Below are 25,712 nucleotides of genomic sequence, written 5' to 3' on the forward strand. Positions count from 1 at the left end.
CTCCACCATTTTCTTGTCTTTGCCTTGTGCTTATATTGTTACTATTATCACCAATCCATTGTTCCTTTGCAGGCATCGTCTTAAGCTACTTGTCCATCCTGCATGGGTTAGTTTATCTAGCTTTAGCTAACCTATGAACAATGGTCAGATGGCTTCAGAAGACTCCTACAAAGAAACCACTAGTTGAAGATAATACTAAGAACCATGAATCCACTTAACCAGGTGCATGTAAACTAAAATACATTGCTATATGCTGAAAGTGAATGAAAGGAGTATACCACTATCAATTTCCATCAAATCATGGATATCATACATTTCCTCAAGATCCCTCATTTAGAGTATATGACAGTGACCTTCAGGTATAGACCAAATGAGGACACCAGGGGTCATCTATACATGAAATGTTAGTGGAGGTTAGTGGGTATCTTATTTTAGATAAAAGGATCATAAATAGAATTTCTAATTTTTTTATTCTCACCCCACAGTGGATGGTCTGGGTGCACCCCTCTTTGGAGACTGCAAATCTAAAGCTCCTAATCAAATTCTAGGAGACTGGTTCTAATATACGTAGACACATGATATTATGAGCAAAGTCAGCCTTAAATACAAAAGAGCCAATATCTGCTGAGTAGCTACTGTAAGCCAGGTACTATGCAAGTATTACCTTGCTGGAGTTTTCAAAACAACCCCATTTCGTAGATGAGGAAACTGAGGTTTGGTGAGATTAAGCAACTTGCCGAAGATCATAAAAATAAGGTAACAGAGCTGACATCTGAACTCTTCAGGGCTGCCTGTTTCTAGAGCCCATTCTCTTTGCATGGTACCACTTCTAGAATGTTAGCAAATCAACATAAATGTATACACACACATTTCATCAGTTTTAAGGAAATTTTCCCCCAATTAGTGCTGCTTCTCCTGGAGTTTAACTGGACGCTTTAGGTTATAACTGTGAGCAGGTTCTGAAACTAAGATAAATGGTACTTTTTTAGTCAAAGTATTAGCTTGTTTTTGTTCTCATTTTCTCCATTTTGATCTTGGTGATTCAGAGCTGCTGCCATTGAAAAACATGTTTTATCTAAATTTAATAAGCCCTATTAGTGAGACACTAAGCCTTCCCCTATTCTGAAGCCTTTCCACAATTTGAAATTTAATCTGCTGGAAGTCAATAATAGCGTTACCAAAGAACTAGTTTTGGACATATCTAGACTGGCGGGCCTGCTTCTGATTTTTAACTTTGCTTTTCCAACCTGAATGAAAAAGCTCTGTCATCCTCACCACAAGGGTCCTGCAATTTCTTTGCTCCCCTCTTTCCATGGTAATCAGATCTACAAATTAAACCCCAAACTGTGAAACGTATGTTGTCACTGCAACTTATGTGCCACGTTAGGGTGGCCTGGCCTTACCCACTGGCTAACTGTCCTCTCTGAAACTTTTGCCAGTCCTAAATGCTACAGGTCTGCTGAGAGCCGGCAGGCTAGTTCTTATTGTGGGATCTGTCATTTTCTCAGATGTCACTGATGGGGGACTCAAGGTAACAAAGGAGAAGAATGTCGTCGGTCTTAAAGATGAGGTACAAGGTAAACTTATCAATTCGGTCATGGTTGAGGGAGAGAGAGAGAAGGAATCCAGCCCTCCCCACTGCCTCACTGAGATGTCTTTCATCTTTAGTTTCCTTCTCTTCTTCCCCCTCCCCCCAACTTCTGGATGTTTTCCTCTGTCCTTTCCTCTTTCTACGCTAATAAGGTAAGGAGGATAGAATAGGAACATGTGTTAAGGAGGAGATGAAAGAAAAGAGGGATAGGGATAACACTAAGACAAAGGCACAGAGCTGCTGCCCCCAGCGGACACTGTAACAGGCCAGGGTGTGAGGCAACCGCAGGTTCTTATGCTCTGCCATGGGGTCAAGATGACTCATTCCCTTTGGTACTGGTTTGAAGGTTGTATTTGAGCCTTTGGCGAGTAGCCAGGTGACGGTGACAGAGAAAGGTACAAGATCCACTGCTTGGTTCTCTCTAGGGTCTTAAAGGTAATCTTGAAAAGCAGAAGGGGTGTTGGGAAGAAAAGTCGAGGGCCTCGGCCCCCTCACCGCTCAAACAGGCAGTGGGTCTAGAATCAGCTTCCTGATTTGTATACTTTCCAGTGGCAGATTTCTCTATGATGAATCAGAACCACGTGTCTGTTGTTAAGGCTTCTGTCACTTGCCTTACACCGACTGAAGTGGAGCTATTCTAATTAGTATCACTGTGTGGTACCTTCGGGGAAGAGTTTCAATCATTCCTGTCATCTTTGTTTTATATGATTCTTCAGAGTTTCCCAAGGGTCTTCACATCTTTTATCCTAGCTGACCCTCAAAACAGCTCCCTGAAGTGGACAAAGTGAATGCTACATTACATTAGAAACCGTACTAGATGCCCTTCAAGAACAAGGCCCCCCTACAGTCATAGGGTCATCCACTGTCAAAGCTACAAGCACTCCGAGATCATCCAGTTTGCACTCTTCATTTGACATTTGGGGCAAGTAGAGCAGAAAGTGACTGTACGGCGCGTCTCCTGACTTTCCTCGTCCCCCATCCACTGACCTTTCACATGTTTGTTGACCGCCTCGGTCTTAATCCAATAACATTCCAGAACGGATGTTCAAGGAGCAAAGAAGAAAATGATGCCAAAGGCACCAGGGAACAGCTAGGATAAAGCAGTGAGCTTCCCAGCATAACCCAATGCTGCCAGGCACCTGGCCCTTATCAGTATGCTGAAGCCATGCAGAATCTAGAAACTGAGCAGATAAGGGTGCAGGAGCACCAGAGCCAACACCCGTGAGGGTGGCAAATTCGAATAAGGTCTTCACTGTTCCCCTCCTTTGTGTTTCTAATTCACCCCCTCCTCATCCTGCTTTGCTCTCACACACTAGGACGTGTTGCTTTTTCCTGATTGTGCTTTTTCTTTGCTCTTTTTGCCCTTACAGTCCATCTATTCCATCCCATCAGTTCTCCATAGTTGCTGAGCTGCAGGGAAGGAACGTTCAGCGGAAAAGTTATGCATTTTATAAAAATAGCGTATTTAATGCCCTTTTCTCCAGCTCTGACAACTAGAGGCTCTGTCCCTGTTGTAAATGCCACCGTATGTTCTGGTTGTGCGTGTATAAATAAGTCAAATTTATAAGGCGGTCAGGGCAAGATAACCTCAACGCCCATTTTCAAGTAAATATCACAATGCCATTCGCAGATGGAGCATGAGGGAGATATGTGGCTCTTGATGTGCTGCTAAAGCTCTCGGACTTTAATCCAACCTACCTTCCAGTCTTGGAACAGGTTTTGCTTTATTCCTTTCAACGGATATGTTTAAACTGAGCCGGATCCAACGGACCAGGGTATTTTAGCTCTTCATCTCTTGTTTGGTCACATCTTGATAAACCCAATTTTCAAAGGCCAAGAAAACTTTCACTTGTATAGTGTTCCATTCTACTGCCATTAAAAATTACTTCATTCTCCCACTGAAAAAGGTCCTTACTCTGATTGTGTTTCCCTGAAACAAGCACATGGGGTAATAAAATACGCTGGAAAAGCTCTAGCAAAATGCTGCTGAAATCACGACAATTGCTGATTTGGTACTATAGTACGTATTAGGAAAACCACAATAGATACTAAAAGGAAACAGCATCATTTGGGGATGGAAAAAATGCAATGGATAAAAGGCACACAATTTAAGTTACGGTCAAGTGACAAAACGCTATGTCCCCCACAGCAGAGCCTGCCACGAATAAGTGGCAGCCCCAATGATTACTGTTGGAAGGGAGTATCTATGAACGTGAGTTAATGAATTCAGCAAATATTTATTCAGTGCCTGCTATGTGCCAAGCACAGGTATACAGCCAGGGGCACAGCACTGCTCAACTGCAGTTTTGTGGAACACCTGACTTCACAGAAGTCTTACTACACCACCTTAACGTGACCGGCATTTATATGAGCAACACGGAACACCTACCGATAAGTACAGATCTCACAAATGGACTCACGTTTTAGACATGTAAAGCAAAGAAACAAACAAAAAATCACCCCCCAAGAGAGGAAAGCACCTAAATTCACACGGCCTTACTACTTTTCACTCTACGGATGCTATCCTGTTTGCAGAAAATCTACCAGGCTTAGCAAGACCCTGTGGAAATCCAATAACTAAGTTTTTGACTCTTCCATACCCACATACGTGTTATACGTATAACTTCATTAGGCCATAAACTCCGTGAGTATGGCCGCTGTGCTCATTTTTGCTCACCACTGTATACCCAGTGCCTGGTGTTCAGTAGCTGCTGAGGAAACACTGAAGGAGTAAAAGACGGAATATAGGAAGGTAGTCCCAGATTTAATAAACATGTGCTGGTAATATAATTAACACTAAAATGGCCCTACTGCTTCTACTGTATTAAATAGCGAACATTGCCCTATACGCTAAATATCCTTTTATTCATCAACTTAAAAACTGTCTACACTAAAGTGTGTTTTCCCCGTCTCGTGTCTATTAAATGCTGCTCATTTAGGTGGTCACTCTTTTTCGTCCTTTTCGTCTTTTCGTCTTTTAGTCAGTTAAGTTGCTGAGGGCATCCAGAGGGCAGCATGGTTTGGCAACATTTTTCTACCTAAAACTCACGGACCACCGCTACAAACAGACAACAATGCACCTTCATGATAGAGTCACAGGCTTGCTTTGATCTCACAGGCCTTTTCCCCCAAAGAAAACACAGATGCCTTGCATCCCGAAGGAGCTCAATGGCCTCTTATGTTTCTGGGGTGATTATTACTATTCCGTTGTAGTTGGAAACATATAGGGACCCATATTCCTGGTCTATTTTTATGCCTTTCACACTTTCGGATAAAGGAACATCTTATGAAGTGGATGAATCACAAGTCAGCGAGGGCAGGCTCAGAGAAAAGAAGCACAAGGTAACGGTCCCTCAAAGAACACGGGCCTGAAGAAACTCAGCCATCAGTTCACAAATAAAAAAATCCTTTGAAAGATTCCTCTTCCCCCCCTCTGGGTTCTCTGTGGGATTTCAGGTGAGTAAGCATCCAAAGGGAAATGGGGACTTGATGGAAATCAACCCTCTGGAGCCATGAGAATGTTCTAGTGGGAGAAGGGCTGGCTCCAGAGAAGAAGACCAATAGACCTCTCTAGTAGGGCCGTCAGAATGTTTATCAACTAAGAGGTTCTACAACTTACCAGGCTGATAGGGGTTAAAGGATTAGTATGCACCAGCACGCGTTCTCTCAATCACATTAGACTTGTAAATTCCCAGGTCTGGTTTGCCTTTTACAAGGAATAATATTGGTTTAGAATAGGCTGCCCAGAGCCCGTTCCACGAATCTGAGAGACCAGGTGACAGCACCTCATTTTCCTTTGCCGCTGCCATGTCTTCTCCCTCCCCCATGGAACTAAAAGTCACTTCTCAGACTTTGGTAAACAACATTAAGGAAACTGAGAGAATATTTTCTGTGGACTTAACTTTCCTGGAAATAATTATCGGTGATGGAAAACAAACTCTTCGTAACAGAATAAAACATCATTAATTTGGGCTCCACTGATTCAAAATTTGTGCTAATTCAAACAGACCTAGGCTGACTGGAAAAGAAGGGTCTGCTACGCTAAACAAATCAACTTTGTAATTAAGGTTATGAGAGAAGTACAGGACTTGCTGAAAGAGAAACTATTTTCAGGACTAAGGAATTAGCCATCTCTGTGCACTGTAACATCATAATTAGGAACCTTTTGTTGTAGATGAAAAACCAGCTCTCTGAAGACATCTACTTGATAGTACTCTGCTAGCTCATTTCAAGTTCTCTGTGTCATTAAAACAAGCACAACTATTTTAAAAATACGCATTCATTCATTCTTTATTGATCATACTGGACTTCCTGCAATTATTTTGAATTAGGAAGCTTTTATGTCCACTTTGGTATTGCTAGTTCCTCGCCTACAGTCACAGTCCTGCTCAAAGACCTGGAAGTCCAAGTCTCCTGGTACATCATTAATAACTGAATCAGAAATGTGGCCCAAGCCTCCTGAGTTCGGCCACTTCCTGTCTGAACTAAAGAAGTTACAAACTTTTAATACCCTGGGTTACATCTAGTTGTAAAATGGGGGGGGGGGGGAACGCTTATATCCCTGAGGTTATAGACCCACACACCAGAACAAACAAAATGTGAGGCAAAGCAACAAAGTTCCTGGAAAATCTATAAGTACTAAATATTCAGTCGTTATGAAACAAATGTCAATTGAAAGCCCAACAAAGTAGTATCACTGTCCAAAGGGAACATCCTTAGACACTCCTCACACTTCCATACTGGCTCTCATTTTACTCTGTGAGCATGGCTCACTGTCTCAGAGGCCCAGTTACCTTATCACAAGGACATGTCTCACCACTCAGATTATACTGTATGCTCCTGGATTTGGACAGGTTTCCCTTAAGCACAACACACAGAATTAGCACGTCATGGATGGGTATTCCACTAATTTCACTTGGTTTGGGGTGATAAGACTCCCTCTTTTCATATACAGAATTGTAAATCGGAGCAATAAAAAAAAAAAAAAAGGCTCCAAGATTTCCAGTTTCTATAGAAACCTCGGAAAATAACCAGAACCACCAAATGTGTTTGCTTAAGGAAATTTGGGACACTAAAATTGATAGGGATCCCACAAGAATACTGAATAAAATAATCATAGGTCAATGTTCCAAAGTGAAATGCTAGCCAGTATATTTTATAGGGGAAAAAAAACCTCTTCAAAATGGTTTTGGGCAGGGCGCCTGGGTGGCTCAGTGGGTTGAGCATCCGACTTCAGCTCAGGTCATGATCTCCCGGGTTCATGAGTTCAAGCCCCGCATTGAGCTCACCACTCTCAGCTCAGAGCCCGCTTCAGATCTTCTGTCCTCCCCTCTCTGCCCCTCCCCCGCCTGCGTGCATGCTCATGCGCTCTCTCTCTCTCTCTTTTTTTTTTTTTTATCTTTTTTAATGTTTATTCATTTCTGAGAGACAGAGACAGAGCATGAGCAGGGAAGGGGCAGAGAGAGGGAGACACAGAATCTGAAACAGGCTCCAGGCTCCGAGCTGTCAGCACAGAGCCCGACGCGAGGCTCGAACTCACGGACTGTGAGATCATGACTTGAGCTGAAGTTGGATGCTCAACTGACTGAGCCACCCAGGTGCCCCACTCTGTCTCTGTCTCTCTGTCTCTCTGTCTGTCTGTCTCTCTCTCTCTCTTGCCTGGCTTAAGAAAATATTGAAGGTAGTCAGCAAACACAGGGCACAAACCACCTGCTCGGCAGGGTGAGGCAGCTTAGGGCTGTTCCGGTTTGGGAGGGTTTTTCTATGGAAGATCATCAACAGCATAATCCACACCTGGATAAAACTAAGCACTGACCATGAATTTGCTAAATAAATATTAAGAAACAAATGTAGTCATAACACACACTGGCCACTTGTCTAAAGTTTCACTACTTCATGCTAGGGAATTATAATACACTGACATTTTTAAAAGTTTGCCATCTCTTATTTGAAAAAATTTTTTAAACTATGTGCATAACAGCAACCACCCTGTCATTTTCCTTACATTTCAGGGCTTTTCTTCCCTCCAGAAAAGACAAGTCAACATCTGTACCTAGGGAACAATTGAAATCATCTTGTGGTGCTAACTGCTCATTTTCACAGCACTACATGAACATCACTCCCAATGTAGTGACCCCGGCTGCTACCTGGAAATGTTATTTTCTTTGTTAATGGAAATTACTGCCACAGGGGCTGGATTCTTTCACGCCAGGCATCAGCCCCCACAGGCAGCTTTGAGAATCTAGCCACGTGAAGAAATCCAAAGTGTCACCAGGCTAGCAAAACACCAGTCTAAGAGTTTGAGTTAGAACATCACTCAGCTACATTATAACAACAACTCTTCTAAATTGGAATCATCTTCACCAAACATCTGGGAAGCTCCCCACAGGAGAAATGATGACTTCTGGGTAAGAGAAGATGCTGACTTTTATCATAGTACAAAAGTCAGTTTCCATTGTCCTGGACAAATCAGCAGATGTGCTGTTTACCTTTAAGGAAGCCTGGAATCTATTTTAGCTCAGCCTTGAAACCCAGACATCTTAGGTAATAAGTACAGATATTTAAATTCCATAACAACTGCCCGGTGTTTACAAACATTTATTTCTTTATAGATTTCTCTTCCACAAAATGTATATGTGGTTGTAAGGAGGAATTTTGAGGGTTCAGCTGTACTTTAACAAATGTTATGATGTCAGTGTTCCTCCAAGCAAGTGGCAGCCCTATAAAAATTATTTTTTATTTTCTAAGCTTTGCTTTGTGGCATGGGCTAAAAGAAAAGAACAATATCAAGGGTCTTGCTCCTCTCTTTATTACACTTTTACATAAAATATTAAATGGTAATACTATATCATGTAATAATGTATTAGATCATAGACTCCTCTCTCACTACTGTATCCTGAAAGGAAGCAATTTTCAATCAACTCTTAATTTAGGAAACTCTTCAATGCTCAAATGGAGAAATAAAGCGACCCTAAGATGAAAGTCAAAATTACTCTGATGTTAAAAATGACTCTTTTGCAAGCAAATGTGTGAGAGGTATGCCTCTTTCTGGGCTGCCTATTGATGACGTCATCTCCCCATCATGGAAGAAGGAACCTTTGGAGCGGTCTTTAACCCGTCCCTTTACCTCACTCCTCACATACAGTCTCCCCTTGTTCTGGCACTACCCTGTCTCTGTTCTATGTCTCCTTACATCCTTCCTGTTACTAATCGAATTCACATCTGTAGCAACTCTCGTGTGGAATATTTAAAATGAGCCTCCTAACTGTTCTGTTTCTCATCCCTATCCTTTCCATTCCATCCTGTATATATAAGCAGCCAGAGTCATCCCTGAACGACATTATTACTTTGCTGAAAAGCTTTCAATGCCAATTCTTTGCTTTTAGAAAAAAAAACCCAGCCCTAGGCTATCATTGTATCTCCCACTCTCAGTCACGAGAGAGCTCCAGCCACACAGGGTTACAGTTCTCCCCTAAACAACATACACTGTTCCGTCCCCTTGTATTTGGCTCAGAAACTTTTTGGACACATAATGCATACCTTCTCCACGTCCTCACTTTTGAATGTGGAAATTGAGTCTTGAATGTCCACAGAGATTCAGCTTAAATGTCAGTTCTTCTGTAAAACCTTCCCCAGTATATCCGACCACAGCCAATTTCCCTCACTTTCCGGTTGTGTTGTGTATACGTCTAAGGTAGCACTTACCACACTCTTCTTTGTAGTTCTTTTGTGCACGCTGTCTCTCTTACAAGACTACAAGCTCACAGAGGGAAGACAGCACACAGTGTTCATCCTTGTACCTCAGCAGTACCTGGTACACAGTACCTTGCTCAGAGTGATGGGCACAATAAATGTAGAATTGAACTGAACAGACCTTACTTCAGCCTGATGTAATTGAGAAGCAAGACTGTCAGTATTTATAATAAATTCTATCTTTAACTACAGCTGTGTTGTTATAATTGCTGCTTATTTAGAGAAAATACTGAATGCATCTTTCAATCAAGCTTTGAAACTACAGTAACTATTCTAAGTTTGAATTACCTTATTAAGAAAAGAAGTCGAACAGCAAGAACACTGAAATCTGTAGTAAAATAATGGCGATGAACAAAGGCCTTTTACAGTAGATTCAGCTGTACAAGTTCAGCCAATAGACCACAAAGACAGTCTTTTTTTTTTTTTTTCTCCAACCAGAATATAAAAAGGGCAATATTAAGCGTGGTAGTGAAAACTAGCTAGGAGACACTGGGTAGAGCCTTAGTTCTCAATCAGTAACTGCTCCTTGCTCCAGATGGATCTGGATCTACTCCCACTGAAGGGCTGAGTCGACTTGATCCCACTTAATTTCCAAGTCTGACAAAATCACAACTTGGAAGTGGCTTAACTACTGGCAGTTGTTAAGCACAGTAAATCCCTTCTCCTTCTCTAACCCCCTCACAAAGGTCCTACATTCGCAACTTTTTTTTTTCATACCAGATGTTCTGTTGACATTAACACATTCCTATCAAATGCTTATCAACATTGCTTCTTCTTTTCCACTGCAAGCGGGCTTTATTATATGGAGCATTTGATTTAATCCCCAAACGGTTTATTCATTACACAGACAGTTCATTGCACAATGTGTATGGCGGGGAGGAATGACAAGGAAAGTCGAGCTCAGAATAGGGTGGGATCCATTCAGGAGTGAATATTACCACAGTTGATAATTGAGGACAAGAGCTCCTAGAGTCCCCATCTCTCAAAAGGACTTTTTGAAACTCGCTAAATAGAACGATCCAAATGTTGTCACCATCCCTAGCCCAAAGCTTCTTCCTTGGGAACATGGGGCAGGGGGCAGGGAAGGTACTGCTTTGTTGAATTCAAGTTTTATTTCTGTGTCAACACAGACTCTCTACGTGGCTTCATTAAAATAACTATTAAGCATAATTAACTAGATATTAATAAGAGGCACAACGCAGAGACATGAGCTCAGAATGCTTACCTGAAACTTTGGTCCCGCTCCCCCAAGGCATTCAGCCATCACAGGAAGATCATTTCTGACAACCCATCACCCACTCACCCAACCTTTTTTAAGACTAGGAACTGTAAAGCTTCACAGAAATGGCCATCCCTGTCTTATGAGCAGTAAAAAAACAAAAAACACATGGACACTAGTCCCACTGTGAATAAAGTGTCCTTCACGAAACAATTCCAGTAGGCAGCCTTATGGCACCAGGTGCTATAAGTATTACACAGGATCCTAGGCTATTTCTGTTCTTCATCTCATTTGTAGAATTAGTAAGTTTTTCTGGGAGAGCACATGTTAAACTTTTCATAGTTTCATTTTTTTCATAAGAGCAAACCTTCATGGCTACAAGTGGAATATCTTAAACATTCCGTCTAGCTAAAGTCTCTCATAGGAATTCAGTGCTCCCATCCTTTATCAAATGACTGCGGATGTGATTATAAGGCAAATCATGGGCAAAAAGTTCCTTGATCTACAATTATAAATAGAAAACGAAATACAGGTGTGTCTCACCTTATGCTTATGTCTAGGTTCCTAAAAACTTGAAACTACGTTGCTTTTTGCTTTGTTTTTTTTTTTAACATTTATTTATTTTTGAGACAGGGAGAGACAGAGCATGAACAGGAGAGGGTCAGAGAGAGGGGGACACAGAATCTGAAACAGGCTCCAGGCTCCGAGCTGTCAGCACAGAGCCCGACGCGGGGCTCGAACTCACGGACCGCGAGATCATGACCTGAGCCGAAGTCGGCCGCTTAACCGACTGAGCCACCCAGGTGCCCCGAAACTACGTTGCTTTTGAAAATTAACTGCGTTTTCCAATGGCTTGCATTTTCAGAGATCTTTATCCTTCATTTCTCACTTCCTTTGCATAGGCTGTGGCTCCTAATACTTTAATTACCTTACCCACCTAGTAAACAAATACTTTGGCATACTAAAGGAACTCTCTCTCTTATTCAAACATGGATTTTGATCCATGCCTAATCCCCCACAGCCACCAAAGGGATGCAAAGCGGGGAAAAATTTAGCTCAGGTCCTTAAGGGACTGCCAATCTAAGTAAGGGAGAGAATCGCATCCAAAATTAAGTGTGCGGCAAGGCAGTGTGTAATGAGCACACAAAGGAAGAAGCAGTAACTCTGGGGGTTTGAGGAAAACCCTGGGTGTGTCCTTCGGGAAACAGAAGAAATCTGCCCTGTGGAACTATAGAGCCATGAGTATTTTACTCACTTCGTTGCTTTGGAAATCTAAAATGTTCTTTCTGGACGGTTTTCAGAGTCTTGAACTTAAAATGGGATACACCTTGGGCAAGAGACAGAACGGCGGCAGTCAACTCTGACAGTCAGCTGTTTGGCAGAGTTTCTGCTCTAATAGGACTCGTCACTCTTTCCTCTCACTTCTTTGGCCTATGACAGAAGCCTACAAATGACCCTTAAGGGCACTGTTTAGCCTCCCTGACATCCCAGAGACTAAAAATGTTGTTCATTTCTGGGCAAGCACCTCCAGCCATTTGCTGGTTTCTCTTTCGCTGCATCGTTAATTTGCCATGGTTTGCTGTGATGAGTCTCTGGTATGTGCGACCTGAATACAGCTGAGGTGACAGCTTCTTGTGCTGGCAAAATTCTTTGAAATCCTATTAGGAAACACGAGGCATGGACAATGTATCCAGAAACATTGCTATTCATTTTATAATCATTAACAGGCAGTATGTGAATAAAAAATTTGAAAGCTATTTTCCTGCCAAACTTTAAAATACCTATCCTGGAAACAGACTTCTGGTGATGTACTATTTGTTTCAGATAAAGAAGATTTAAATTGGATCGAGGGCAAAAAACAAAAACAAAACCCAAGATACAATGCCCAAGGTTCTAGTTTTCATTACTTCTTGCCTCAAAATATTAAAGAGATAATGTGCCCATTAAAGACCTGTATACAGTAAAAAAAAAAAAAAAAAAAATACATTAAAAAAATCGACCTTGCTTTTCAAATACTCAGATCCCCAAATCCCAAATGAGGTAAGGAAGAGACACAATCTGGACAATTTTTATTATTATTTTTAAAAAGCCCTATGATTTTAAGAAATCAAAGAATGGAAAAACAGACAGAACCCATGACCAAATACATAACAGTTCCTTCTTAAAATCCCTTTTTCATTTCTATGAGAACAATGTCATCGTGTCCTCCATTTACATAGCTATTTCTTATGTTAAGTTGCCCCAAGGAACATCACATTGCAAAAATGAAAATTACAGCAATAAATTTGATATAAATTACCTAGAAATTTGGAATTTCTTTCCTTAATGACAATTTCTAAGGAACGGACTAACTTCTTACCCCTGAAATGTCTCCCTTTTGACCAGTTGTAGAGAGGGGCAGAGCCAGGGCCTTTATCCCTTTGTGGTGAAGCTTTCCCTGAACCCTTGCAAAAGGCCTACTAGATTTCAGAGGGTTATGCTGACCAGAAACCTGAAGGCTGAACTAGTATTCCATGTAAACTTGCTTGGGTTAAGTGCAGGTGTGGCACACACAAAAACAATCAAAGCTAGGTGGGCGGGGCGGGGGGGGTATCCCTGAGTAAATGAGCCATTCTGATGGGACTCGGGATTCGGACACCAAACGGGACTGGGAAGAAAAGAAGCATGTGAGGGAGATGATGTGTCGCAGGATTCTAAAAGGAAACACAATCCAGGAAAAGCTGAGTGAGAGTGGAATTTACAGACTGCAGGTATGAGATTTTTGGAGTAGTGAGTTAAGTAATTGAGTCCCTAAACGAAGGGAAAAGTTATCCAATGTTTGTTTGTTGGTTGGTTTTACCTTTGGGTGGAGGCCAGGGGATACCAGTTGAGTTAGTAGAGCAACTGGCTCTAAGAAGCTTTCACGGAAGAGGGAGTGAGGTTACTGGAGGAGAGTAGTCCACATACTGGTTGGGAAAACAGACTTTAAAGCCAGACAAAAGGAGGTGCAAATTCAGGTGCGGTCATGAACTCACTGTTATTCAGCAAGGTACTTAACCTAAGCCCTGTTTTTCACTACCTGTGATATACGTGAAATACCTTCAATATCACATAATGATTGAAAAGATTAAATGACGTAACTTATAGAAAATACCTCAGACAGGTCCAACACAAAAACACACAAATAGAAGTTATTAGTGGGGTGACTGAGTGGCTCAGTTGGTTAAGCGTCTGACTGTTGATTTTGACTCAGGTCGTGATCTCACGGTTCGTGAGTTTCAGCCCCCCCATTGGGCTGCATGGCCGATGCAGACCCTGCTTGGGATTCTCTCTCTCCCTCTCTCTCTGCCCCTCCCCTGCTTGCACGTTCTCTCTCTCAAAATAAATAAAAAAACATTAAAAAAAACTTTTAAAACAAGTTATTAGTGGTTACTGTGATTAGGAAATATAACTGCAGTATGTTGGAGGCCATGTTTGAGGAAAAGGGAAATCTAAGAGAAGGATCAACTTCGTATGTATACATAGATGAATACGTGTGTGTGTGTGTGTGTGTGTGTGTGCATCATATATATATATATATATATATATATATATATATTTGCTTTGGGTTCTGCTTTGGGTTTGTCTAACAGATTCTGTTACTCTTGTAGTTTTGGTTGAATAGCTAGCTCCAGATATTTTTCATTTTGTGGAAATATGCCAAAAACTTAACACAAGGCAGATAACGTGAGAGTGAGATTTTACCTTATGAAATGATTGTTTTATTATAGGGCCCCCTGGAACGGTATGCTTCCTAAAAAGAAAGTAATATAAATTCATTTCATGTTTTTATTGAGCCCTTCTGTCATGAAAATTGTAGTGACGGTCCCAGGCAATGTCAGAAGACCTGTGTTCTAACGCTAGTTCCAACTTGGTACTAGTTGAATTGTTAGAGGGCGCTAAAGGATCGAGTACCAGTTCTATCTCGGAATCTATGGACTCTCTGGCCCAGCCATTTCCAGAAGTCTAACGTAGGCAGTGAGGGAAGCCGTGGTGGCAGCAGCTTCAAAGGTTTCAGTAATAAGGGGCCAGTTAAAATTGTTATGGGTGGGTGGATGGGAGTCAGTTGTAAAGCTGTGTATCTTACCACTCCTCAACTTCTAAGGGCTCACACATTACGCAGAAGGTAAGTTTAACCACTGCTGGTTAATGTGGCTTTCTATAAAGAATAAAGTGCTAAATATCGGCAATCTTTGACTTCTGGCGCTTCAACTAAAGCTATGTGGTAACCAGAGTTATAGCAGTGGGTTTAGAGGTGTTCAAAAAGGAAATGGTTACTTAACTGGTAGGGAGTTCCGAGTCAGTGGAGACACTCAGATAGAAGCTGGATGCCCATTTCTTGGGAGGTTTTATGGGAGATTAAAGTATCTGATAAGGGTTGGACTAGAGGACTTAAAAGGATTCCTTCTAGCTCTATGGTTCCAGGGTGAGCACCAATCCACATTGTGCTTCTTTAGTCACTTCTAGCAGCCATCACAAGAGATCAACCTTATGTTAACTTGCTTTCTAAAGTGTTCTGGATAAGAATCCCTGTCTTCTGGATCGGTCTAACTCCAACTGGCCTTAAGCTATCCCTCTCACTACCAATCAGAATCGGAAACTTCCAATAGCTCAAGTACGGTGGCAGCAGGGAAAGGCGACACACCTAAGCCAACAGGAGCAGACAGAAAGGAAGAAAGGAGGAATCAGGATCAAGTGGCTACAAAGTGATGAGATTGTTTCCTATTTATCTGCTTTGATGTGGCTTGGTAAACTACTGCTGAGGACAATTTCAAAAGGGAGAGACAAACACTTAAAGCTAATCATTACAAACCAGCGTGTTAGGTGTCATCCTAGAGGCCTGAGCAAAGTGCCGTGTGAATACAGAGACTGGCCGAGTTTGCTGTGGGAGTGTCAAGGAAATTTCATACAGGAAGTAATGAGCAAGCTGCATCTTGAAGGGTGAGTAGGAGTTGGCTGGGTAGAAATGGAGAGAGGCGTGGTTGGCAGAGGAAAAAAACAATGTTCAAAGCCAGAGAGACATGAAAGACAAACTTGGAGAGTGGTGAATAATTGTGCATGGCTGCAGTGTGAGGTTAGGGCCTTGAAGGCCGTGCTTCTTAGGAAGGATAGGAGCAGGAGACGGGGGGAGAGGCAGGGGCAGACAGTGTGATGGCACTGTAGAGCCCTAACTTTAAGTGAAACAGAGCTTTTGGAATGACTTTGGTTTTTCCTCTGGGCAAGACGGGCAGACACAGGGGGACTTCTTGTCTCAGGCATAAGGGTTAACAGTAACTGAGGAGAGTTTAGTCACGGCCATGGGTGTGCTCATGGCCAGTAAGGCTCCCGGGGTTAAGTGTGCTGCTCTGCACAGTAATGAAAGCCCTGAAGAGGAAGCTACAACGACAGGAGAGGGGGTGCACATATGCTCAGACAACAGACACACACCTTAGTGAGCTCATACATGAGGCACAGGAGCATCTCCGTACGCCGCAGGTAACAACTTGACAATGCAGCCTTTTAAAAACATATACTTTTGGAAAGAGCAGTTATATCTTATAGCATGTACCTACACATCTGTGAACTTAACACAGTCCTTCCACTGTAGAAGGACTTAAGAGTGGCTTCAAGCTGGGGCACCTGGGTGGCTCAGTCGGTTGAGTGACCGACTCTTGATCTCGGCTCAGGTGGTGATCTCAGAGTTCGTGGGTTCGAGCCCCACATGGGGGTCTGTGCTGATGGCACAAAGCCGGCTTGGATTCTGTCTCTCCTTCTCTCTGCCCCTCCCCTGTTTGTGCGCTCGCTCTCTCTCTCTCTCTCTCTCTCTCTCTCTCTCTCTCTAAAAAAAAAAAAAAAAATAGAGTGGCTTCAAGCTGAAATCCACTATTACCTGCAACAACTCCCATTCCCAACGACTGCTCCCAGCCACTGCTCTGGATTAGAAGTAGAAACTCAGAAAAGAGGAACAAATAAACAAATCTTCCTGTGAGGCCAGGAACCCAACCAGAAATCTCCCCTTCTGTCCAGAACATTTCCAGGCCCAATGAAACCCATCCTGTGTTCTCAGTTCCACCTGCCACTCCAAAGAGCTTTACCCCCTGCCTGCCCCCCAACACCGTGTTGGCTCTGTCCAGAGGGCTTCTGAAAAGAAATTAACATTTAAAAAATATTCTCATTTTTTTCTGTTATATTCAAAGCAATTATTGTTAGAATGAACTATTTGTGAGAAAGCTCAGTGTTGGGTGCTCCAAATGCAGCATGTTTCATATGCTGACACGAGGCTGAAGTTTTGGGTGTGGTACTGAGTCATCCACATGCTCTTGTTTGAGCCCCCTTGTAACTGGGTGCAGTGTGTGTTCAGCTAAACAAAGCGAACTGGCCCAAATGACGATCGAACCCATGACCTCATTAGCAGTATAAGTTTTAATGGCCGTGTGTGGTTATTTACTGCTGCTCATATGCAACATGGCTCCACTCATTTCAAAGGCTTAGCAGACTTCTCTAGACCTAGGTAAGCAAATCAATCCCCCTTTGCTAGGGAGCAAGAGAAGGTCGTCTTAGAAGAATGGCTTAGGTTGAAAGCAGCCTGAGGATTTTTTTAAGTTTTTATTTCAATTTCAGTCAGTTACCATACAGTTACATATATTAGTTGCAGGTGTATGATATAGTGATTTAACACAGCCATACATCCACCCACCAGCCTGAAGAATTAGATTCTCTTTCTTCCTGTTCTCAGTGAAGTAGCAATATCTAGAACCTTTTGAATCAGCTTTGTGTCCCCTATAAAGCAGTCTTGAAAGTAGCTGTGTATAGCAAAAGGAAGTTGAGTTCTGGGCAATCCCAGAATTAATTAAAGCTTCTGAAGAATTTATTTTGTGGCTTTTTCGAATCTTTTCTTTCACCACTAGGAAGGACACAAAAGTTGGCATTTGAATGTATACACGTAAAAAGGAGGGTTCAAAATGGGACCAATATCGTGCTGATCCAATTTGAATGATGAAACCTATAGTTCTAATATGTGTAGTTACAGGATCATTTTCGGAGTTGAGGTAAATAGTATAAAATTAATAAAAATGAGTTTTCTGAACATGAGACAAATTGTCAATCTATGCTTTATGACTCTAAGGCATTTTCTTCACTTTAAAATTCTAAACATATGGGAAGGGCAAATGTGATACTCATTCTCAATAGAATGCATTAAATACCATTTTCCACCTTTAACAATTCTTAGCACCCATGAAACTCTTGCTCCAGTAGAACTTTTTCAAAAGTTACCATTTGTCCATGCCTATTTTATTATATAGTATGAGTTCTTAAATTTCTTTTGCTATGAAGCAGCTCAGATAATGCGGCTCTTTAGGACAAGCCTTTTATGGCAAATGTTTGCTCTTTATTTAAAAGGTGAAAGAGGGGTGCCTGGGTGGCTCAGTCGGTTAAGCTTCTGACTTTGGCTCAGGTCATGATTTCACGGTTCATGAGTTCGAGCCCCGCATCGGGCTCTGTGCTGACAGCTCTGAGCCTGGAGCCTGCTTCGGATTCTGTGTCTCCCTCTGCCTCTGCCCCTCCCCTGCTCGCACTCTGTCTCTCCCTCTCTCTCTCTCTCTCTCAAAAATAAACACTAAAAAAATTTTTTTTAAGTTGAAGAGAATGTAAAAAAAAAAATCTGAAAGTTGTTTCTACAACAAATATATTTATAACGCAAGATAAAAGGGCTAACAATAAGTGTTTAGCATTTAAAGAACATAAAATTGTTATCAATGATGAAAAGGAAAGTTTTCCAAAGGCCACTATTTGGGCCTTCCACATTTGAGGTAGTTTCAAGTTTGAGAGAAGGGTACAGATCACGGACAAGGGCTTTGTTGTCTTTGCCTTTTAAGGAAATCTTCGAAAAAGTACTTTCTCATGCTTATAAAATAGCAACTAAAAATTTACTATTATTTGCCACACAACGTCTAAACATTCAATTATTTTCAAGTACTCAAATTACTAGCAACATTGTCCTCTAGAAGCGGTAAGAACATATTATCTGTATGATACTCTATCTAGATGGGAGTAATCGCCTTGAGCATATATTGGTGTAAGCATCTTATTCTTCTAAGACAGTAAGACACAAATCTCTTCTTTTGTTCATTCAGGTCCTCATGATTCAAATACTTGAGATACTTATAAGGAGACTCAATATTTATTTTGTAAATGTGCAGACAAAAGTAAATACATTATTAAATGCCTACAGAGTGATTTTAGACTGCATCTAATATAATAATGATTTCATATAACATTTATGTTCTAATTTATCTCTACCACTTCAGTTTTTCATCTGAAAAAGAGAAGAATATCTCAAGCAATGCTTCTCAGGAAAGGAGGTAGATATCAATTTAGTGTACTGAAACAAAATATGAATTCATTTTCATGGGACAAGAGAGAAATTGAAACTAAACTATTAACCTTTAATTTTCTTTATTTGCCAAGCATCAGGGCTATAACCCAACTGGTTCTAGTTACACTTTGGTGAACTGTGTGAGTGTGTGGACACACACACACACACACACACACACACACACACTCTTTTTTCAGTGTGCTCTGTTTCTGAGGTTTTAATTTTTTCCACAGTAAGTTCATTTTTCTCTTTAAAATATGTGTTATTAGTCTCTCAAAAGAACTCAATACCTTGTATATGGTCCTTTGATATTAACAATTTATACTCATCCCTGGAATTTGGACTTCTTTATCCATATCGGATAAAAACAAACCAAAAAATGGTATAAAGTGTTTTGTTTTTGCTCAAAGTGGACAAGGGATGGGCCAAATGAAATGATTTCATAAGTTGCTTTAAATACATTTCTACTTTTATTACAGATGCAGAGTATCTGTTTATCCAGTGCCACCTCTGACTCTGGCAAATTTCACTTTCTATCTCAGATTATAATTATTCATATAACTTACCTTTCCTACTATATTATAAATTTCTAATGCAAAATTTAGACCAGATTTTCAGGATGAACTGTTTAAACATGATTAAAGGGGAAATAGCAGCCTCCCAGTACAAAGCAGTCAAGTTTATAGATAGATGTAATAGGGTCAATTTCTTGTAGTTTCCCCTTTTCTTATGAAAGGCCAAGAATCAAGAGCTCTGACATCACAAAAGCCTATTTTCAGCTTCTCTCCACCTTCAGTTCTTTACAGATGGCCTTTCGTGCTTTTCTACGCAAAGGCATTGTGCCTGTAGCTCTTTAAAGCCACCCGGGGATTCCAGCTGGAGACTATGAAGATCTGAAAGATGTGATAAGGTATTGGGAATCTGACATACTCACTACACTTAATTTCTGTGGTAGTAGGTGCTTTATGAATTCAGATAGTTCTCTCTAATTCAGGAGCCATTACCCATACTGGGAATGGTTCTTATTCTTTAGTTTCTCCTTCCACATTCTGCTGGCCACATCTCTATACCTTAGCACAAATATGCAATGATGATAGAGGGCATTAAACTAGCATTTAGAAAGAGGATTCCAGATTTCCACAGATTCTATTTAGCCATGCTAACTTATGAATAATTTTGAGTAAAGGGTATATAACAATTTAGGTTCCAAACTACACCTTAAATTAAATGCTTATGAAATCTGAGAAACAATTTCTCATTTGGTAATTTATACACTGAAACTAACAAATTAGGTACGAGTTTTAGAAGTCAGGCCAACCTGCCTTTTGTAAACAGGCACCAAAATGTAGGCTGCAAATTGAGCTAATTATTTTTGTACAGTGTTTTTGATACGTCTAATTTACTTCTCCAAAAAGTGTATTTTAGTCAGGAGTCGCCACAGACACTTGCCAAAAACAGTCTGGCCTTACCATCTCCAGAATAAGCTTCCGTGACAATAGTGCAGTTAGAAGTGACTCATGTACAGCTTTTCTTCTCAGAAGAAAAATCAATCTGAGTGATGCTACCATGAGGACTAATATTAAATGGGGGGGGGGGGCTTGTTTAAACTAATTATTCTCCATGAGCCAAGTCCAGTTACCTAAAATAATCAATAAGAATGATGACAAAATAGTCCACTCTGAGAGGGAAAAATATAATTATGCTGCTTACAGTGGTTTAAAACTCATACTGCTTTAGAAAAATGACAGATTATAACACTAAATACAAAAGCAAATTTGGTTTACAACAAATCTAGTCACCCAGAAGAACCCAATCTAGCCAGGACCTTTGAAAGTAATAAAGTAGGTCTGTTAGCTATTTCTAATAGCTCAAAAATCTTAATAGAAAACGAACATTTGTAACATGCAATTGATCGCGCTCTCTCTCTCTCTCTCTCTCTCACACACACACACACACACACACACGCATGCACAAAACAAACCTCACTCACACAAAACAAACTCCTAAACAAAACACATCACCTTTTATGTGGTCACCCTGTTCCTTAGAAAAGAACAAACCTCCATGGCTAATTCCTCAGAATTAAGTAATGCAACAAAGTAGCTTTGTTAAGAATCAAGCTCCAGACACTGCCCACACACCTGCATAATTATTTCACTGCTAAGAGGTGTAAGTACAACAGAGTAAACAAAAAGAAAGATCTGTTAACCTTGAATGGTAGACCACATTTCTGTTTTATGAAATAAGAGCACATCTATTAATCACTTATATGTTCTAGAAGAATTACCACCAACTTGAATTTACATAAAGAAATAGACCTACACTTTGCTGGGCAACTTAATGGCCAAAATGTTAATGAATCTTCTTTGTCTGAGACGTTTGTGTTCATCTATATTAGTTGTGATTCTCTTCCATATTAAAGTATATACTCTAAGTACTAAAAGAGAGGAAATAAATTTGCCTCTGCTTTCTAACATGTAACAGCCATAAATGCAAGTAGCTTGGCAAATACTAGACAGTGTTCTTCTTCAGCTGGGACAAGGAATATTTCTACTTTGAAGATTTGACCACTAAGAAATATAGTAATTTGTGGGCTTTAGTATGTCACCATGGATAAACTTCTATCAGTAATTTTGAGCTCTCCATCCTGCTTCCTATTTGCTCTAATCTTTCCTGCTTTTACTTAGTCTCCAAGGACAAGGAAGGAATAGTCTATTTAATGGTTCTACGTTATAAGTCTTCACAAAGTCTTTCTGCTGTCTATACAGAAATTATGCACTTTTACAACTGGGAGGAAATTAGCCTATTTATTAGTTTTTCGTTCAGTCTATAATCAAAGTTTCAATTAGGAGAACATAAAACTTGACTATGACAGGTGTTCAATTTTAAAACTGTGTGTTTATAAATACTTAATCGAGGATAGGCATTTCATTTAAAAAGTACCCGGTCCCTTTTTAGATTTAGCTTTTAGAGATTAAGGGACCACAAACAAACTAGATCACTGTCTTCTATAAAATGGTTAGCTTTTTAAAAGGAACAAAAAGGGTAGGGCACCTGGATGGCTCAGTTGGTTAAGTGTCTGACTCTTGATTTCGGCAGAGTCTGTGGGATTGAGCCCTGCGTTGGGCTTTGTGCTGACAGCATGCAGCCTGCTTCAGATTTTCTCTCTCTCAAAATAAATAAATAAACATTAAAAAAAAGAAGAAAAGAAAAGAAAAAAAAGGGCACTCAACCAGATATTTGTATGCCCATGTTCACCCCAGCATTATTTGCAATAGCCAAAAGGTTGAAGTCCCACAAATGCCCACAGATAAAGGGATAAACAAAATGTGGTAGATACATAGAATGAAATACTATTCAGCCTTTTATAGGGGAAAGATATTCTAACACATGCTACAACATGGATGAACCTTGAAGGTATGATGCTAAACCAAATAAGACTATCACAAAAGGACAAATACTGTATGATTTCACTTATATGAGGCATGTATAAGAGTCCTACTCACAGACAGAAAGTAGAATGATGGCTGCCAGGGGTTGGGGGGTGAAGAAATGGGAAGTCAGTGTGTACAGAGTTTCAGTTGAGAAGGATAAAGAAGTTCTGGATATGAATGGTGTTGATGGCTGCATATCAATGTACAGAACTATACACTTAAATTTGGTTATAATGGTAAATTTCACATTATATATATTTCATAATAAAAAAGGGTATATCTGAGTAATATCCTGAAAATAATAGTCTACCGAATCACAGATGAAGACAGAGAAAACCAGATATTCTACTTTTTTAAAAAGGACATCTCTACCCAGTGAATCTTCAATTTCACAGTTTATTTTTTATCTTGCTTTGTCCTTCCCTTTTATTCCTAAAGCCCAAAGTTCATTTCATTCCATCTGTAAATTTTGTGATTTATGGGGTTTTAAGATTGAAGAACAAACTTCAAGACCAATTGTTACATTTTTAAAAAATGTATTCTTCTCAAAGTCTAGTCTATTATTTACATGTGGCCAGAGAGTATAATTTTATATCATATAGAGGTATAATTTTGTAATAAGCATTGTCCTTGTCTACAGTATTAATCCAAGTTAGTTTTCTTCCAGCTAGTCTATACAGCCCTGTGTTATATACTTTTTATAATTCCATCTGTGGATTTTCTGGAATTTGACATAATGTTCCAAAATTTCAATCTTAACTCCTATCTAGAATTTGTGAAGAATTATCAATCCATGATTTATACAATTTATAGTAACTCTCTTTCAAGTTCAATATTTTCATGACAAAGCTGCAAAATGTAATTTCTCAGAACAATTTATTTTGTCTTCTCTTAAATGTCGTGGTTAAGAGCTTGGATTTTGCAGTCAGGTGGCCTAGGCTTGAATCCTGGTTCTACCACTTACCAGATATGGGAGTGGATAAGTTATTTAAATTCTGCACATCTCGGTTTCCTCATTTTTAAAACATGGTTATTAATACCTACGAGTTGGGAGTAGCATGCATATAAATCAAAGCCCCTGTGCAGTATCAACATGTAGCAAGTTTTAATAAATGGGCAGCTATTAATAATAATACCATCAACAGCAGCTTGTAGCAATGATAAGTGCCCCCTATTGGACCAAAAGATATTATACTGCAGCTTTTCTCAATGACTCCACAGTTTTGACTCTAAGATGAATCTAGAAAAAAGAGCAATTGTATATTGTAAGGAGTGTTTTCTTTTGTTTCCCTCTTCCAAATAACTCCATTCTTATGGTCATGTAAGCAATAGGAATGGAGCCAGACAAATATGAAAACACACACACACACGCACACACACACACGTACGTACGTCTTGTGTGCCATATGCTATTTCAGGAAGTTGTGTAAAAAACATGAGAAAAAAGGTGAAAAATAAACAGGAAGAGCCACAGACTGCAATGAGGGTAGCGACGTATACAAATGTAGGCAAATTTCCAAGCTCAACTATTTGACTGATTCACTCAGAATCACGTTGTTGTCCGAAAAATACACTATAATTCTTCTGGCAATACCCCTAGGAAACAGATCCACAAGTCCGGAGAAGTTGAATATTTTCATCCCTTCTTATCAATGGAGGCAAAAGAATTTCGTATTTTCTTTAAACAAAACCAAACCGCTACTACAGTTACCGCTACTAAGGATTTCTAAAGTACGTAATATTTGATACTGGGATTTCTGCCACAGTTTCATTACAACGTACAAAGGCTTTCTATACTCTCCACTCAGACTCCCCAACTAGAAAGAAAACTGGTAATTTTATGACAGACTTACGTTTTTGAAAACATGCTCATTGGGATACTAATGGCATAAGGCAATGAATGGAGTGGGAGGATAAAAGGGCTCTGTGGTCGAAAAAGTGGAAGTCTGGGAAACACAACATTCTAGATCTCACTCCTAGAGGTCCACAACACTATTAACATAACAGGTTCTAAGAAGTCCTGCAGTGAGCACAGCTGTTTAAATTTGTTTAGCCAGTGTTCCCCAAACTCAATTTGGCCACAGAATCCTTTTTTTCAAAGCAATAACCAAGGAACCAGGGCTCCTTATAACAACTTATTTTTGGAAAGGGATAATAAATTGCCTCTGATTAGCTATTGAAAGAGTAATTTCATATGTACCTGTCCCAAAGAAGCAGTCACTGGCAGAATTTGCTAAAGTCCCAAAACGAGTCCATGATGTTTCAGGTCAGGGAAAAAAAAATCCAACTTGCTTCAGCTAGCATTTACACTATCTTTAGCAAGTTCGAGTCATTTCCAGAATGTGTGTCTTGACCCCTTTACTACCTGTAGGTTTTTAATCAAGTCCAAACACTCAATTCTAATACCTGTGTCGGTCTAAAAATGAAGGTGACCCTCTATGCCTATGCTTTTCTTTCTGGGCTGCACTGTAAGCTAAGAAAACAGTACAGTTGTGAGCTACACCTTTAAATATAAGAATACTAAACTCAGTTACCAGCATTTTATGAATTGGTAGTATGAGCTACATTTATGCAATTCTGTAATAAAGTAATGAATGTTCCACAATGTTAATCCAGAAACAAAGCAGTGACTGAATACTACTACATTCCCCTGACACCTCCCTAACATCCCTATGAAGTAGATAGAACAAAATACTGTAATTACTACTTTGTCTATTGGAGGTTAAGCAACGTACACCAAGTACCAGTAGTCAGCAGGGACCAATTTCCTATTGGACAGATACATGTACAATATTACAGCCACAGAAACTATCAGATAATCACCCTGAAATGTGAGCAAAAACAGGAAATTCCTTTACTAATAGCTTATTATTTAAGGAGTTTTCTCATTTTGCAATAATTTTGGAACAAATATAAACTTGGACCCCCGAATATCAGATGGCATGCTCGATAGCTCTTTGTGAGTTTGGAAATTAAAGACAAAGTCTTAGCAACTGCAGTGGGGCATTCATGACTCTGTCCTCATGTTAGAGGAAACGAAAATAAGGAAGCTACAATTAATTCTGGGTGAGGTGAATGATTAGGGCTACCAGGCTGCGGTATCACTTTCTTCCTAGGTCCCCTCTTTCATTTCAAAAGTACATAAAGGTATGTAACAACATGTATAAGATGAAATAGACTTCAACAATTTTTAAAGAGCCTAAGAAAGGAGACCCAGTATTACTGTGGAAATAATACATTTTGGTAAGCTGCTGACATCTGGCCACTTGTTTTCGAGTTATACAAAATAAAGCTGGCCTTTGAAGGTAAACACTTCACAATGTCTACGGCAGAACACATGTA

General features: G+C 40.2%; 1 protein-coding gene across 4 annotated transcripts in view; it reads right to left on the minus strand.

Annotated features, from left to right (window-relative positions):
- The window catches only part of AMMECR1 (AMMECR nuclear protein 1), a 110,908-nt gene that overhangs the window by 33,336 nt on the left and 51,860 nt on the right, over positions 1–25,712 (minus strand). The gene's annotated exons all lie outside the window — the stretch shown is intronic.

The sequence above is a fragment of the Panthera uncia genome, chromosome X (assembly GCF_023721935.1).
Source record: "Panthera uncia isolate 11264 chromosome X, Puncia_PCG_1.0, whole genome shotgun sequence".
Lineage (NCBI taxonomy): Eukaryota > Metazoa > Chordata > Mammalia > Carnivora > Felidae > Panthera > Panthera uncia.